The sequence below is a fragment of the Callithrix jacchus genome, chromosome 1 (assembly GCF_049354715.1).
Source record: "Callithrix jacchus isolate 240 chromosome 1, calJac240_pri, whole genome shotgun sequence".
NCBI classification, from domain to species: domain Eukaryota; kingdom Metazoa; phylum Chordata; class Mammalia; order Primates; family Cebidae; genus Callithrix; species Callithrix jacchus.
The window spans coordinates 165910778-165923397 of NC_133502.1; positions in this window are offsets into that span (position 1 = coordinate 165910778).

A 12620-nucleotide genomic window follows, 5' to 3' on the forward strand; every position below is an offset into this window, starting at 1 on the left:
ACCGGGTTTTTCTACTATAAAAGCTCTCTTTTCTGTAATTAAGAAGGGACTTGTGGGCTGATAGTTTGAAATCCCTTTGTATTCTGCTTTTCAAGAAACTGACCCAATGGTTCCAACTTCTGTTATTGACCCTTTGCTGAATGAAGTGTTTGATGATGATAAAATGGAAATTTTCTGTTTTTATTATTCCTTCTCTAATTTTGTTACATACTAGCTGATGCTTTGTGAAAAAATTTTTTTCTTTTTCAAGAGGATTGTGTGTGTGTGTGTGTGTGTGTGTGTGTGGTGCATATTGTGATTTAAAGACAAGACCTGAAAGTGTATGTGAATAAATCCCACAGTACTGACCATATCCTGCTTAAAATATTCCACATGTGGTTACATGCTTTCTTTCATGACTAGTCTTTGATGTGGATCTCAGACCTTCCAAGATCTCTGAATGAACCTATTCCACAGGTGTATGCTTCTTCCTGGCTCTCTGAGCACAAGAACATCAGCAATATTGTATGGGGAACTTAGGTAATGTAGCTAGGAGTCCAAAAAGGGAATACTCTTTTAAACTAAACACATAAAACGTCCTTGTGAGGGGATGAGGTTAATCCACTTGGGGATGAAAATAAGGAAGGAAATATTTGGGGCCAGGTTAGAATAGTGTAGTTATGAGGATGCCTTACAAACTGTCAAGTTGATAAAATGTAACTCTTAGAGCACAGACAGAGCAGAACAAGAAAAATAAAGAGAAATATTAATAAACAAGAAATGGAAGTGTCAGCGTATGTCAGAGCAGAGACAGGTAGGAAAGGGAGCTTCCTTGTTTACTTCAGAACTCTTTGAATCTATAGTGGATTTAACACAGATTCACCTCCCTTCAACAGGGAGCTTGGTGGCCTCTCTGTATGGGAGACCAGCCTGGCTTAATGGAACCAAATGTCCGAGAGGGGCAGCCACGGTCGTAGGAAATGCTGTCCACGACACTCTTGCACCTCCTTGCCTGATCTCTGTGGCTCATTTCCTGTGGCTGCTGGTCTCACGCGGCGGCATCAGCGACAAAGCTGAGATTGTAATCTTTCCATTTGTACCTGGCAAGGAAGTTCCTGCAGAGATTAAAGAAGGGGGACGTGAGTGAGTGCACGTGTGGGTGGAGGGGCACAGCAGCAAGGAGACGAGGGGAGACAAGTGTGTTTAAATCAGTGGAACAATCACTACCAGGCTGTAGCAATTTTGAGATTAGGGCTTTTGGTTCTACTTTTTTATTTTATTTTTTTATAAAAAGAAACGATCTCTCTCTGATGAAAAAGTCGTGCTGCTCTATTGTTGTAATCTCACCTCCACTCACGGTTTCGCCCTGTTTCATTTCTGACCCACTTTCTTCATCTCCTTCGTTTGTTTCCTTCAAGAGCAGTTTTAGCTCCCAACCCCAGCCAGTACCTTGCTTAAATTGCTTTAATCTCCAAGTGTTTCTCATATTGATTTTAAACAGTTAAGCTGCCAATCAACTTCTCTCCTTGTGCAGGGGCCGAGGGCAGAGAGATTAAAACAACAAACAAATAAGGCGGGAGCTAGGAAGCTGGTTAGAATTTCCAGATGAGCGTCAGCAGCTCCTCTGTCCCCACCCTACCACAGAGGTGCAAGATTATTATGAAGAGACTAGGCCTAGCTTTGTCATGTTAGTAATAGCCAGCATTTAATGAACAGGTGCTCTGTGCCAGGAATCATTCTAAATACTGTATTCATTTAACTCATTTAATCTTTGCAACAATCCTATAAAGTAAGTACTGTCATTATTTTCATAGAAGGGGAAACAGAGGCATGGAAACATTAATGGACTGGTCCAAGATCACACAGCTAGTAAATGACTGAGCAGCAGTCCAAAGTCAGTGTGGCTCCAGAATATGAAATAACAAAAACAGGCTCTAAGAAACCCTTTCGTCTTGTTATAAGTCTCTACCCAGCTGTAGCATAACACAGAGTGAAGCAGGAATATCATCTTCCAGGAATACAGAGAGAGTTACACCTCTGTGGTCAAAACAGAGGTGAAAGGTCATATGTCCTTTAATCCAATAAACATTCATCAAGCCCCAATTAAGTAAAAGCATTAAATTTGAGCTCGGGATTATAAAGGCAGCTAAGATGTAGTTACAGCTTACAGAAACCTCCAAGTCTAACAGATTCTAATCACAGATAATCAGTCTATGAGGGAAGTTGATGGTGGAAGAGGAAGATTAGGCAGGCATGTGATTAAGCAGTTCTTCATCCCTCAACTCATGGCTCAAACCTCACCTCTTCCAGGAAGCCTTCCCTAACCACCTTCTGCTGCTTCCTTCTTATTTTAATCACTCACTGTTGAACACTGCAACCACTGGAGCACATGTTTCTCTCTTCCACTAGATCAGGGTCTTGCAGATGGTATCCTGAGTGTTAAATCTAGCCCACTGCCTTGTCATAAATAAAGTTGTATTGCAACACAGCACAGTCACTTGTTTATATATTGTTTATGACTGCTCTTGAGCTATACTAGTGGAATTGAACAGTTGCCTGGGAGACTCTGTGGCCTGTAAAGCCTAAACTATTTGCTATCTGTCTCTTTTAAGAAAAAGTTTGCTGACTCCTATAGTAGACTATGAGCTTTGTTAGGGCAAAGAGCTTGGCCTTCATTTCTGAATCTGCAGTAGCCAGCACCACAGGAGCAGGGTCATTTTGGGTAAAGCTAACATCTGCCATCATTGCAACAGCATCATTTAAGCTTGGCCTGGGTAGATTCTTAAAATGACAGGTTGCTGCTAGACAGAGAGGCAGAGGGGATGCTGGAACTCCTACCCAGCTCTTCTGTTTCCCAGTTCAGTGATGGGCGATTTAGCAAACAATTGCAGGTCTACTGAAAGCACTCTGCAAAGAACTAACACACACAAGGAAGAGAGGCTTGGGGGCAGGCAGAAAGAAGCAAGTGGAGACAATGGAAAAATAGAGAACATGTGGGATGACTTGCCACTTTAATTTTCCTAGAAGGTGACATAACTTCTGTGACACGTAGGTTATTTTGGTTTTTCATTAGGACTCTTATGAATAAGGTGTTGGAAGTCTCTGAATGCACCTGCTGTGTTAGGGATTTTAAAGTGGTGTGTATAATATCACATCAATCTTGGGAGGGACAGAACAGGAGCTGGCATGAGGGTGGGCACGCAACAGATTGGACGGTGGGTAGAAATTACCTGCACAATTTCTGTGCTCTGAGCTGGTAATAAGCCCAGGGTGTTTGAATGAACACTCCATCCAAACAATTGCTTGCGAGAGGGTCGTCTGTCTTGAAAGAGAACACTTTTGCCCGAGCTGCAGCACCATGAAAGAGCTCAGCTGGTCTGAACCCTACTGGTACCTTGGCCAACAATTTCCCCCACAAATGTTGTGCTGGGAACAGTGCACAGTTGTCAATAGACTGGCTGCAACCTGCAGAGAGGCCCAGGAGTCAGGAGCCAGAGGTAAATCTCCTAGAAAGGGGCGACCAGTGATCCCTAATTTGTGTGACTAAGAAATTTTCAGAGAGAGGCAAGCTGAGCATTGCATTGTTGTTGTCCTTGAAGATCTTGCTACATTGGGTTGCTTTTCAACTTGAATCACAGGGCCATGAATGCTGTCAGAACCTTTGTTTTCCCCGACTTGTGGGACAGCTGAGAATCAGTCTCCTTGACATGGATTAGGAGTCATTGGAACGTCTAGCTTAAAGAGCTGTTAAAGGTCATGAAGTTCCACCTGTTAACTGACTGTTCAAATTCAATTAGGAAGCTGTGACTGATAGTGAGCAGCTTTATTTGAACACCTCCTTTCTTGAAGAACTGAGATCTTCCCAGTGTATACCATAATATCTTGAAACAATTTAACTATTAGAAAGTTGTAGACAATCTGCTTCATATTGTACCAATAGCTGTCTCCTCCATGTCAAAGAATGAGCCTAATCTTGCTTTCACATAATACATCTTATGTATTTGCAGATGGCTTCCTTTCTCCCCCTACCACCCACATCCTGAGTATTCTTTTCTCTAGGTTATATAATCTCATTTCCTTCAAAGTTTCCCATAGACATGGTTTTGATTTCACTCACAATTTTAATAGAATTTTTTGAAACATGCCTCAACCTGTCTTTAGCCTTCTTTTAGCTGCTATCCAGAATGAATGCAGTGATTCAATGCTCCCTTCCTCCTGCTAAATGTGCTTCCCTCGCAAAGCAAAATGCATTAAGGGAGGATGACTCTCAGATATCAAAAATAATCAGTTCTTGAAGAAAAGTCTTCAAATTCTTATTATAAATTTAAGCCCAAAGATTTAAACCAGCATTTAATGGGGGATTTTAGCCACTATGAATCCCCTGCCCTATTTTGGAAGCATTCAGCTGGTGTAGATTCAACCTTTTTTGTTGTTGCTGCTGCTTTTGTTAGATTTGTAAAAGTTTGTTCATTATTTTTGAAAATTTTTAAGAAGCTGTTCTGGAGAAAAACAAAAAAGTAGTATGAATGGTTGTAGTGAAGATGATTATCCTTCAGCCATGCTGCCAACACACCATTCACCTCTAATCCAACCCCTTCTCAGTTAATACAATACTGCGAAAATGAAGAGCTAATTTTCTTGAGCTAAAAACCACTGAGCTTGTGTTTTATCTTTTTCTTTATAAATTTGGCAAGAGATTTTACTCTCATAGCTAGTCAAGTGATTCCCAGCCATTTTATGGACAAAAGATATGACACTTTACATGGGCCAGAACTTTTTTGAAAGAGCCAAGCTGTAGGAAGTCAGCAAGAGAGGAATCCAAAAAAATCACAAAACCAAGACTCTCATTTCATGGGTAAGAGAAGGTAAGTGGTCAGCACAGCTGACCCGGGACTGGGTAGGAACGTGAGTCAAGGCTTCCTAAAGGTTGTCAGTTAACTTCTGCAGAAATTGAGGTCTCACTAAAACTCCTTTTTACTTTCATAGGATGGAAATATTAGAAACACACTAACTGAAAATGTGATAGTTTCTATACCATTTATATTTCCTTTTCTCCCACTTTTACCTTTCCCTTGGCTTGTAACATAAAATTCTCCTTGAAAATGTCAGTCTGTCTCAGCTACACTGAGGAGCTATAAGGAAGGGGATAATGATCCAACATGGGATTACATTATCAGAGAGGAGATGAGTATTGCAGGGGGCCTGCAGTGATGGTAGGAACATCCTGGAATGGGCACACGAGGCCTTGAGGCACGCCAGTGTGCGAAGGTAGCCTGTCCTCTGCACACCACAGCCCCAGGGGACAAGAGTGGCCAAGAAATCCTGCAGAAACCACAGCTAGCTCAGGACAGCTCCAAAGTCTCTCATTTTTATCCTAAAATTTTATGTGAATTGTAGACTGTCCTCTATAATACCACAAGCCACACAATCTAAAATGCATTCTCTTCCTAAGACACATCATTATTTTATTTATCACTAAGAAAGAAAAAAAAGGCTGCAAGTTAAACTGTGGCACAGCATTGATTGTAAAATGTATTCTAAGTTCAAAGATGTTAAGACATGAATGTCTGAGAATCAATAAAATATTGGATGTTGTCTAGATTTTATATAAAAACATCATTTTCCTCTTCTGCTTCCAATCTTTAGACAGTTTAGTACAAAAAGTTGTGCCATATGTCTCCTTTGGCTTTGTGTGGGATGTGGAGGCACATTACCACAAACCCCCTGAGTTTTCATATCCCCATTTAAGTAGCAGTAATTACACCATTTCCTGTTGTCAGTGGTAGGAAGCGTCTTTGGGCGTGATGGGCAAAGGGAAGGATTCTGGGACCTTTTTTCAATTAAAACCCTAAATACCCAAGACAACTGAAAAACATTTATTCAAACAAAATCTTATACATACATATAGACAAAAGTGGAAGGCAAACATTCAACAACTGATGAATGGATAAAGAAAATGTGTCATAGTCCTACAATAAAATAATATTTAGATGTGAAAAGCTATAAAGTACTGATGAATGCCACAACGTGGATGAACTTCGAAAACACTGTGGTAAGTGAAAGAAGCCAGTCATAAAAGGTTGTATATTATGATTCAATTTCTATAAAATGTCCAGAATAGGTAAATCTATAGAGGTAGCAAGATTTTCAGGAGCTGGTGAAAGTCAGGAATGGGAATAACCATTTTAATATGGGATTTGTCAGATACTGGTGATTATTGTACAACATTGTGAATATACTAAACATCACTAAATTGTACATTTTAAAATGTTTAAAAAGTCAATTTTGTTATGTTAATTTTATCTCAATTAAAAATGGTTAAAAAAGAAACCCTACTCAAAGAGTGTTTTGTTTGTAGTTTCTCCAGTTAAAAGCAGAAGCAACTCTGTTGGAAATAGGATGGGGAAGATGCTTAACACTTAGTTCTCCCTTCCTCTTCCTCCAGAGTGACCTCTGAGGTTCTTCTGCAGAACCGTGGGGCTCTGGACAGCCATTTTGATACTCACTTTTAAAAAACTCTTCCAACAAAGTGGACTCTCCCTTTGTCCCATCTCCCTTGGTGTATGGTGTATGGTAAGATCCGGAGTCCCTTTCTTTCAGGAACCATTTCCCTGAGCAGTGAAGTGAGTACATTGCTCCAAGCCCTCTCTTTCCTTCTCTGGCTCTTGTAGGTACTCTAGATTCAAACTGCTTCTGCACTGGCACCACGTTCCTTACACATTCTGGAGCCAAGTTTTTATACCACCCACATCCACCGTGAAAGGCCAGCCACAAAGACAACAGAGAAGCATTATGCTCTGCTAGAAAGACTTTTTTTCCCAACCTTGAATGCCCTCTGGAATGTGGCACATGAACACGCACATTGCACATAGACACCCCAAAGGTATGTGGGATGCTCTGTCACAGGTGCTGCTTTGGTCAGTAATGTCCAGTTTGGTCTGTCTCAAGCCCATCATGTCTTGAGAGTTGCTCATAACAGACTCACTTATTCTTTCCATGTTGGGACTCTGTCTTTTTTCCACGCTGATTTACATGTCCCACCCCCACCTCCACAGTCCCTGGTTTATGGCTGATACTAGTGCCTCTGGCTCTGATCCGGGTTGTTCTGTGTCTCATGTCTGCTCTTTGTGTAGTCTTTCATCCTGGAAATTTACTCTGTTGGCTCTGGAGAGTGGCATGGATAAGGGCAGCCAGGAGCGTCAAGCTTCACCTATACCAAGTTAACAAGAAGCCTACCATAGTGTTTCCTGCTTCGCTCCTTATGCTATTTTCCCTACTTGATGTACCCTTTCCTTCTCTTTTTCATGACTAACTCACTCATGTTTTAAGGCTCAGCTCAGATTCAGAAAATGAGGCCTGAGCATATATGAAAGGACATACCTCCCATTCCACACACATGATCATGGTAGATAAAACATCATAAAAACAAACAATAAACAGCTCATCTGGAAGCATAGAAAGGAAGATCTTCATTAGCTGGACATGGTGGTGTGCACCTGTAGTCTCAGCTACTTGGAAAGCTGAAGTGGGAGGATTGCTTGAGCCCAGGAGTTTGAGGCTGCAGTGAGCTATGATTTCACCAGGGTGACAAAGCAAGACTTGACTCAAAAACAGCAAACCAAAATAAAGGGAAAGGGAGAGCAGAAATGCCAGCACTGAAGGCAAACCTCGAGTTGGAGCAGAGAAGTGAGGGTGATTCAAAACCTGTCACAGAAGTGGAAAAAGATTATGGATGAGTCTCAGTCATTTTTACCTGGAGAAACTGGAGCCCTGAACAAAGAAGGATGCCTCAAAAAATAGTCAAGCTATTCAATGGGGACTCTACCACCAGCCCCCGACTTCCAGAACCATAAGTTGAAACCTGTGAGTGACAAGCATCCTTGGCCTAAGTCAAATAAATATACTTGTGAATTTCAAGCTCACAGAACCTTTGAGATGTTAAATCTCCAATATGAAACATTAATAATAAAAATATTAGTTTTGTGAAATCTGTAGGAATGCTTCTATAATATAGAACACAAAATACAACTATAAACCTTTGCTGAAGTGACTGTCTCATTAAAATTAAGCCTCACACAAAGAACGAACCACAATGGAAAATCAGCATATGAAGCAAGTTGAAGAACCAATGCTTTATGACTTGGATAATTGTAAAATCCAAAAGATGTTGTAAGTATGTTTAAAATGGTAAAAGAGATAGATGGAGGTAAAATATATTAGTTGAGAACAACATAATATACAGAAAGATTAGAAGTATTTTTAAAAATAAATGGAAACTAGAAATTAATGGAGTTGTAGACATTAAAAACCATGGGTGGACAATACAGCCAAATAGATGAGAAGATAATTCATAAACTGGAATATAGCTCTGAAGAAATCACCCAGAATTAACTTCAATTATATAGAGATGAAAGAGAAAATTATACCTAGAGGATAACATAAAGATACCCAGCATGCACCTAAGAGAGAATGTTATTCCAGGGGAGAATAATGTTCATAGAGAAATAGACTTTTTTTTTCCAGTTTTAAAAAATGGATCAAAACAACTTATATATTTCTGGCAAAACAAATAAACACAAGTTCATACCCAAGATACCTTATATCAATAAGATAGAATATCAAAGACAAATCTTAAAAAGTATAAGAAAAGAAAGCGAGATCACCAACAAAGGGGTGACTGTTAGCCTGACGATTGTCAACCTAACGTTTTATACCCACGTTAAACCATTATTTGAAAGTAAACTTTACATGAAAACATTTGCAGACAGGAAGCAGACTTGTTAACTCACTGGCCTCGTCAAAAGGACTGTAAAGGATGAACTTAAATAAAAAGGAAACAATGTAAATAGAGACAATATTAAGCAAATATTATTAAATGAAGTACAGGTAATGCTAAGTAAGTATAAACTTCGAATGTATGCATAGATGTGTGTGTATATACCCATATGTACATACACTAATGGAAAGGTTAAAAAGAGTAGAAATAAAATACTATCCAATTACATAGAAGATACAAAAAGGGATTTCATAGTTAGACAGTCCTATGCACCTCGTGGGATTCACATAGCAAATAGAAATGCAGATTAATTTTAAACCTTATTAACTATAGCATGCATGTTAAAATTGAAGAGTATTCTCTAAATTAATCCAAATGGAATGTATAACTCACAATTAAAAATGAGGAAATAAAGATAACTTCATCAATCTAGTAGGAGGCAGATAAGAAGGCAAAAAGAAGCCAGAATATTCAGAACAGTAATAGAATGCAACCTGGAAATGGAAATGAAAGTCTAAATGTGTGTATTGACGTGGATGGGTCACAAAAACATAACAATCAGAGTAAAATGAAAGTTGACAAAGTTTATGTGTGGTTTAACTTATAGAAGTCTGCTAACACATGAAAGCATGCCATATTCATGGATATGTACAAATACAGAAACGTGATTGTGAAGTGCTAACACCATTACCATGATAGGAATTGGTTCCAAAGATTAAAAAAGAAAAATATAGAATTAAAAAGAGCCACAAAAATATTTTCTACCCTACTTATAATCTTTAATTCTGTGTAAGCTTTGAAGCATCTGTGAAAAATGTTGATATCAGTTAAATCTAGTTAGGGAAGATGTGAATGTTTTATTATATTGTATTATCCTGATACTTTTCTATAAAATTGAAATTACCTAGAAAGAAGATTCTAATTTGGATGACTCTACCTCTAAACAGTGTCTGATATCTCTTTTCTGTCTCATAGCACCATGCACTTACCTTTGGACAGTGCCTATCACATGATGGCTTAGTTGGTATTTCTGGGAAGCAGAGCCTGAGACAGGGGTTTGAGTCCATGTGATTTATAGAGGGAAAATTCTTCAGTATAACCTTGTAATGGAGGAAGTGAAGTCAGTTAAGAAAGGAGAAAGAGCCAGCCAGACGCGGTGGCTCACACCTGTAATCCCAGCACATTGGGAGGCCAAGGCGGGCATGATTACAAGGTCAAGAGGTCTAGACCATCTGGACCAACATGGTGAAACCCCGTCTCTCCTAAAAATACAAAAAAACAATTAGCTGGGCGTGGTGGCGCGCGCCTGTAGTCCCAGCTACTTGGGAGACTGAGGCAGGAGAATTGCTTGAACCCAGGAGGCAGAGGTTGCAGCGAGCCGAGGTCGCGCTACTGCACTACAGCCTGGCACCTGGTGACAGAGTGAGACTCTGTCTCAAAAAAAAAAAAAAAGGAGAAAGAGCCAACCACAGACGTGATCTGAGGCACAGCCTAGCCTTGGCTTGGTCCACAGGGACCAGACTGTGGAGCAAAAAACACAGCACAGGGTTTTCTCCTCTGAAGTAAGATGTCTGCTTTTGTTTATTAGTATCCATTTGGCTGTGGGCTGCCCCCTATTGGAGCTGGCTGGGTCTGAGAAGCCAAGCACCGTTCTCCCAAGAGGGGAGTGAAGGCAGCTGTGAACTCAAAACAGCAGCCAGCACTCAGAACAGCTAGACCTTTGATGAATGGACCCTGCAGAGGCCATCTGGGTAGAAGCAATAATCAATTTCTACCACACCTGTATCATCCTTATACATCCACTTACCTCGCTAATGGGCTTTCTCTACTCTTCTAGTCCCCGAGTTCTCTAAATCAGCAGCCAGATAGAACAAATCAGAGTCGTTCAGGTCCTACATAGCTTTTTTACCTCTAGGAGTATCACAGTGTTTCATACAGGATAATCTACATATTTAATAACCTGAAATAACCTGGAAGAAAATGACCCCGTAATACTAAAAAGGGAATGTCAATAGAAAAAAGGCCTAAAGTCTATTTTTACTTCTGCATTCCTGAGGTCGTTGGTGGAAGGCTGACTTTTTTCCCCCAAATTTGTTTTTTATTTTTAAAATTGACATATAAAATGGTATGTATTTATCAGGTACAACATGATATTTTGAGGTATTTCTCATCAGGGAAATGCAAATCAAAACCGCAATAACATATCACCTCACTCCTGTTATTATGCCTATTATCAAAAAGACGAAAGATCCCCATGTTGGTGAGGATGTGGGAAAAAGGGAACCCTTGTACACTGTTGGTGACAATGTAAATTATTACACTATGGAAAACACAATGGAGACTTCTCAAAAAATTGAAAATAGAACTACCATATGATCCAGCAATCCCACTACCAGGTGTTTATCCAAAGCAAAGGAATTCAGCATGTTGAAGAGACATTTGTACTTCCACATTTATTGAAACATTGTGCACAATAGTGAAGATATGGAAGCAACCTAATTGTTCATCAAAAGATGAGTAGCTAAAAAAAAGTGGCATCTATATGCAACAGAATACTAACTTGTTGACAACCTGATAATGATACGTGCATGCATGTATTCATTCATCAAGCAATTATTCAGCACCTATTATGTACCAGGCAATGCAGTTTAAAAGCTGAACACATTGGCTGGGTGCGGTGGCTTATGCCTGTAATCCCAGGACTTTTGGAGGCTGAGACAAGAGGATCACGAGGTAAAGAGATTGAGACCGTCCTGGGCAACATGGTGAAACCCCGTTTCTACTAAAAATACAAAGATTAGCTGGGCATGGTGGTGGGCACCTGTAGTCCCAGCTGCTTGGGAAGCTGAGGCAAGAGAATCACATGAACCCAGGAGGTGGAGGTTATAGTGAGCCAAGCTGAGATCTCACCACTGCACTCCAGTCAGGTAACGGAGCAAGACTCCATTTCCAGAAAAAAAAAATAATTTTAAAAAGTTGTATATATTATGCTTATTTCCTCAAAGAAGTTACATTGTATTCAAATGAGTAAGACATCTGATTTCTACCAACTTATATTTATTGAGGACTCGGCTTCTAGAACCTGTGAGAGTTACCATGCTAAATAATTGATGCTATCCACCCACAAGCGCTTAGATTCAGAAATGGAAATGGGCATACATGCAAAAAAAATTCTGATACTCAATAAACTGTTATATGCAAAATAAACTGAATTCAACGTGACATATGTTCAGTACATGATATAATTTGTTCATCCATTCAGTTATTAATTTCTTCATTTCTTTTTTGAGGAAATATTTATAAGGTCCTATTGTATACTAAATGCCAGAAGTACTTGGTATAAAGTATTGAATAAGGCAACATGATTCCTAAGTTTACAGCTTACAGACTAGCAGGAAAGACAAATACTATAGGGATACTCATAAGTAAATATAAAATAACAGGCTGCAGTAACTCTATGAATGAAGAAAACCAAGTACCATGAAGCAAGACAATGGGGAAGACCCCGAGCTGGCTTAAGGGGTTATGGAAAGCATCTCAAATTTACCTTTTTTGTTTGTTATAAATGAAAAAATAGGATAAGCAAGTAAAGAGAGATGAAAATAGTATTGCAGATGAGGGGAAAAGAATCACAAGGTTTCTGATGTCAGCTTGCATTTCCCACTGGAGTATAGAAAATTTGAAAATGGCTGGAGTGAGATTTCAAGAGCCAGACCGTACTTTGCTTTGCAGGATTCATTAAGATATTTGAATGTCACTTCAAATATTAAAGAAGGCCACAGGAAATTCAAATATAGGAGTGACTTGATCTGATTTGTGCATTTAAACGGATTAGTCTATGAAAATGGAAAATGGGTTGGAGAGA